We start from the raw sequence: 5,928 nt of genomic DNA, 5'->3' as shown, positions 1-5,928 counted from the left end.
TTGATAGTTATCTAGCTAAATTCAAGAGACCAGATGAAATGAGGTCCCTTACTCTTCCACCATCTTGCCTCCCAGCTTGCCTTTTATTCTTAATGAAATATGTCCCTAGGATTCTTATGAATTAAAATATAAAAATAGTGGCTTATTTTTATAAAAACAGGACAGAAATGACTATTGAATAGATGACTGATTTTATGATATATACTCATGTGATACTTTACAATTAACTTTTATTGACTCAAAATAGCTTTGTGTATAAGGATACCCACTGATTTTTCTATTAAGGAGAGAAAGGAAAATTAAGGGATAATTTTGCTACCTGCTTCAGGGTGCCTTATTCAGTGAATGTTGAAATTGGTAACTCCTGAAATATTTAAGAATTTCTAGCAGTAAGTCAGTTGCCTTTGTTATGTTTCTTTTTAAAGTTGTATAATTACATGGATAAATATTTCAGTTTCCAGAGAATTGATATGGAAATCTGTGTATATTATGGAGTCACAAACCACATGACTATGTGAAGGTATGTTAGGGTTGTTGTGATTTAATTTTGAACTCTACCTTTATAAAAGGACCTATTTTGTTGGTGAGGAATTGGTATATCTTTAGAACCCATGGGCATTAGGTCATGTCCCTGGGGCACTCCTCAGGGGTTTTTCAGGTGAGATTTCAGGCCAAGAACACAGGGTGATTCTTGTCTAGAGGCAAAGAAAAATATTCTCTTATTGGACAAACTTGTGTTTTAACTTAAACCTTATATCAAGAGAAGTCCACAAGAGGGTCACTCTAATGACTCAGATTCCCTATTAGTTAATAGTTAACAATGACTGCAAGTTATGTAGCATTATAACATTTAGTAGATTACCATTTCTTTTGTTGTTGTTGAATAACTTTGACATGTAACATTGTGTAAGTTTAAGGTATATAACATGTTACTTTGATACATTTATATATTGTAATATATAAAATATATATTTTATATTTATTATATATTAGTTATATATAATTGTCATTATAGTGACATTTATCACATTGCATAATCATAGTACAGTATTATTGTCTATATTCATTATACTGTCCAAAGATCTCTATGGCTTATTTACTACTTATTACAAGTTTGTACCCTTAGATAACATCAATCCCCCCTTCCCAACTCTTGGTAACCACCATTTTACTCTCTGGTTTTTTGTTTATTTGTTTGTTTGTTTGGTTGGTTTTTTTTGGTTTGGCTTTTTTAGATTTCACATATAAGTCATATTATACAGTATTTGTCTTTCTTTGATTTATCATGCTTGACATAATGTGCTCAGGGTCCATCCATGTTGTTGCAAATGGCAGGATGCCCTCCTTTCTCATGGCTGAATAATATTCCTCTATGTATATGTATCACATCGTTTTTATTCATTCATTCATTGATGGGCATTTGGGTTATTTCCATATCTTGGCTATTGTGAATAGTGCTGCAGTAAACATAGGAATGAATATATCATGTCAAAATCCTGTTTTCATTTCTTTGGGTATATATCAGGAAGTGGAATTGCTGGATCATATGGTAGACCTATTTTTAATTTTTTGAGGAGATTCCATATTGCTTTCCATAGTGATTGAACACATTTACATCCCCACCAACAATTTATAAATGTTCTTTTATTAACCACATCCTCGCTTGTACCTGTTGTCCCTTCTATTCTTGATAATAGCTATTCTAACAGGTATGAGGTGATATCTCATTGTGGTTTTGATTTTTTTGTTGTTGTTGATTGTTTTGTTGTTTAGTTTTAATTTCATAATCATAAATTTAACTCTGCAATCCAGCTAGACTTGGACAGGAATAAATAAAATATGGAATCCAAAGGACTGCAGTGAAAGCACAAAGATTATAGGATATTTCAAGCAGATGGGGGTGAAGGAGGGCTCACCTGAGCTACGGAAGGAATGGTCTGGTAGTTAAGGTAAAACACCAAGTCAAATTTATTATATTTGTCCACAGTGAGCAATGGTGATCTTGCTAGTCTTGCCATTTGTGGTCTCAATGCACTCCATGGCTTCCACAATATTCATGCCTTCTTTCACCTTGCCAAGATCACATGCTTCCCATCCAACCACTCAGTCTTGGCAGTGCAGATGAAAAACTGGAAACCATTTGTATTGGGTCCAGCATTTGCCATGGACAAGATGCCAGGACTCATTTGCTTCAGAATCAAATTCTCATCATAAAATTTCTCCCCACATATGGACTTACTGCCAGTGCCATTAGGGTGTGTGAAGTCACACCCTGGCACATAAATCCTGAAATAACTCTGTGAAAGCAGGAATGTTTATAACCAAATCTTTTCTCCCCAGTGGTCAGAGCATGAATGTTTTCTGCTGTCTTTGGAGCTTTGTCTGCAAATAGCTCAAAGGAGATGCAGCCCAAAGGCTCACCACCCAGGGGAGTGTCAAACAACAAGGTGGGGTTGTCCATGGCTGGGTGGTGCAGACAGTTCCAGGGTGGTGGGTGACTGCAAGGTCTCACTGTAGTTTTGATTTGCATTTCCCTGATGATTAGTGATATTGAACAACTTTTCATGTACCTGTTGGTCATTTTTATGTCCTTCTTGGAAAAATGTCTACTTAGTTCTTCTGCCCATTTTTTAAATTGGATTGCTTGTTTTTTGTTAGGTTGTATGAGTTCTTTATATGGATTGCAAAAATTTATCCCATTCTGTAGGTTGTCTTATCGTTTTATTTTTAATTGTTTCTTTTGTTGTGCAGAAGCTTTTGACTTTTACATGGTCCCATTTTTTTTTGATTTTACAATTTATTGGTATGGAAGAATTCATGTGATTTTTTTACTTAAGGCTTTGTTAACCAAGAATTAAAAAAAAAAGCAAAACAAAGAATTTGCAAAAATGTACATAAGTTATGCAAAATTTGACTAACATAGATTTGAATCAATAGTCAATTGTATATGAATACATGACCAATTTCAAATTTTTAATTTTTAAAAATTTTTTATTTAAATTCAATTTAGTTAGCATATGCTGTATTATTAGTTTCATGGATAGAAGTTAGTGGTTCATCAGTTGCATACAACACACAGTGATGATTACACTGAGTGTCCTCCTTAATGCCCATCACCCAATTACCCCATTCCCTGACCTACCTCCCCTCCAGCAACCTTCAGTTTATTCCCTATAGTTAAGAGTCTCTTATGGTTTTCTTCCCTCTGTTTTTATCTTATTTTATTTTTCTTTCACTTATGTTCATCTGTTTTGTTTCTTAAATTCCACATATGAATGAAATCATATGGTATTTTTCTTTCTCTTACTGATTTATTTCACTTAGCATAATACCCTCTAGTTCCATCCACATCATTCCAAATGGCAAGATTTCATTCTTTTTATGACTGAATAATATTCCATTGTGTATATATATACCACATCTTCTTTATCTATTCATCTGTGAATGGACATCTAGGCTCTTTCCATAGTTTGGCTATTGTGGACATTGCTGCTATAAATATTTTGGGTGCATGTGTTTGTTTGAATCACTACATTTGTACCCTTTGGATAAATACCTAGTAGTATAATTGCTGGGTTGTAGGGAAGTTCTGTTTTTAACTTTTTGAGTAACCTCCATACTGTTTTCCAGACTTGCTGCTCCAGTTTGCATTCCCATCAACAGTGTAAGAGGGTTCCCCTTTCTCTGCATCCTCTCAAAAGTTGTCATGTTCTTGAGTTGTTCATTTTAGCCTTTCTGACCAGTGTGAAATGATATCTCATCATGGTTTTGATTTGTATTTCCTTGATGCTGAGTGATGGGCAATTTTTTCATGTGTCTATTAGCCATTTGTATGTCTTTTTTTGAGAAATGTCTGTTCATGTCTTCTGCCCATTTCTTGACTGCATTTTTTTGTTGTTGTTTTTTGGGTGTTGAGGGTAATAAGTTCATTATAGGTTTGGATACTAGCCCTTTATCAGAAAAGACATTTGCAAATATCTTTTCCCATTCTGTAGGTTGCTTTTTAGTTTTGTTGAACACTTCCTTTGCTGTAAAGAAGGTTTTTATCCTGAGGAAGTCCCAATGGCTCATTTTTGCTTTTGTTTCCCTTGTCTTTTGAGATGTGTCTAGCAAGAAATTACTGCAGCTGAGGTCAAAGAAGTTGTTACCTGTGTGCTCCTCTAAGATTTTGATGGATTACTGTCTCACTTTTAGGTCTTTCCTCCATTTTGAGTTTTATTTTGTGTATGATGTAAGAAAGTGGTCCAGTTTCATTCTTCTGCATGTGGCTGTCTAATTTTTCCAACACCATTTGTTGAAGAGAGTATCTTTTTTTCCACTGGGTATTCTTTCTTGTTTTGTGTAAGATTAGTTGACCATATAGTTGTGGTTCCATTTCTGGGTTTTCTATTCTGCTATTCCAATACATGAACATGGAATGTTTTCCCATCTTTTTGTGTCTTCCTCAATTTCTTTCATAAGTGTTCTATAGTTTTCAGAGTACAGATCCTTTACCTCTTTGGTTAGGTTTATTCCTAGGTATCTTATGTTTTTTAGTGCAATTGTAAATGGGATCAATTCCTTGATTTCTCTTTCTTCTGCTTCATTGTTAGTGTATAGAAATTCAACTGACTTCTGTGCATTGATTTTATATCCTGTGACTCTGCTGAATTTCTGTATCACTTCTGGCAATTAGTTGGTGGAGTCTTTTGAGTTTTCTACATAGAATATCATGTCATCTGTGAAGAGTGAAAGTTTGTATTCTTCTTTGCCGATTTGGATGCTTTAATCTCTTTTTGTTGTCTAATTGCTGAGGCTAGGACTTCCAGCATTATGTGGAACAACATCCCTGTGGAGTTCCAGACCTTAGGGGAAAAGCTCTCAGTTTTTCCCCATTAAGGATGATATTTGCTGTGGGACTTTTGTATATGACTTTTATCATATTGAGGTATGTTCTCTCTATCCCTACACAGTAGAGGGTTTTTATCAAGAAAGGATGCTGTATTTTGTCAAATGCTTTTTTCTGCATCTATTGAGAGGACCATATGGTTCTTGACCTTTCTTTTATTAATATGGTATATCACATTGATTTGCTGATGTTGAACCACTCTTGCAGCCCAGGAATAAATCTTACTTGGTTGTGGTAAATAATCCTTTTAATGTACTATTGTCTCCTATTAGCTAGTATTTTGGAGATAATTTTTGCTTCCATATTCATCAGGGATTTGGGGGTGTAATTCTCCTTTTCAGTGGGGTGTTTGGTTTTGAGATCAAGGTGATGCTGGCCTGATAGAAGGAGTTTGGAAGTTTTTCTTCCATTTCTATTTTTGGAACATTTTCAGAAAAATAGGTACTAGTTCTTCTTTAAATGTTTGGTAGAATTCCACTGAGAAGCCATCCAACCCTGGACTCTTGTTCGTTGGGAGATTTTTTATTACTGATTCAATTTCTTTGATGGTTCTGGATTGGTCAGGCTTTCTATTTCTTCCTGTTTCAGTTTTGGTAGTTTATATGTTTCTAGGAATTTATCCATAATTTGTTGGCATAAAATTGCTCATAATATTCTCTTCTAATTGTTTGTATTTCTGATGTGTTGGTTGTGATCTCTCCTCTTTCATTCATGATTTTATTTGTTTGGGACCTTTCTCTTTTCTTTTTGTTAAGTCTGGCTAAGGGTTTATTGAGCTTATTAATTCATTCAAAGAATCAGCTTCTAGTTTCATTGATCTGTTCTGCTTTTCTGATTCCTGTATCATTGATTTCTGCTCTAATCTTTATTATTTCTCTTCTTCTGCTGGATTTAGGCTTTATTTACTGCTCTTTTTCCAGCTTTTTTAGATGTAAGGTTAGGTTGTACATTTGAGACTTTTCTTGTTACTTGAGGAAGGCCTGTATTACTATACACTTCCCTCTTAAGACCACTTTTGCTTCATCCCAAAGGTTTTGAAC

General features: G+C 34.6%; 1 pseudogene; it reads right to left on the bottom strand.

Moving 5' to 3' along the window:
* Positions 1-1,971: 1,971 nt before the first annotated feature.
* Positions 1,972-2,461, bottom strand: LOC118025980 (annotated as a pseudogene).
* Between the last annotated feature and the right edge of the window lie 3,467 nt (positions 2,462-5,928).

This window comes from Mirounga leonina, unplaced genomic scaffold (assembly GCF_011800145.1).
Source record: "Mirounga leonina isolate KUSES-001 unplaced genomic scaffold, KU_Mleo_1.0 Mir_204, whole genome shotgun sequence".
Lineage (NCBI taxonomy): Eukaryota > Metazoa > Chordata > Mammalia > Carnivora > Phocidae > Mirounga > Mirounga leonina.
This window is presented reverse-complemented; position numbering and strand designations above follow the sequence as displayed.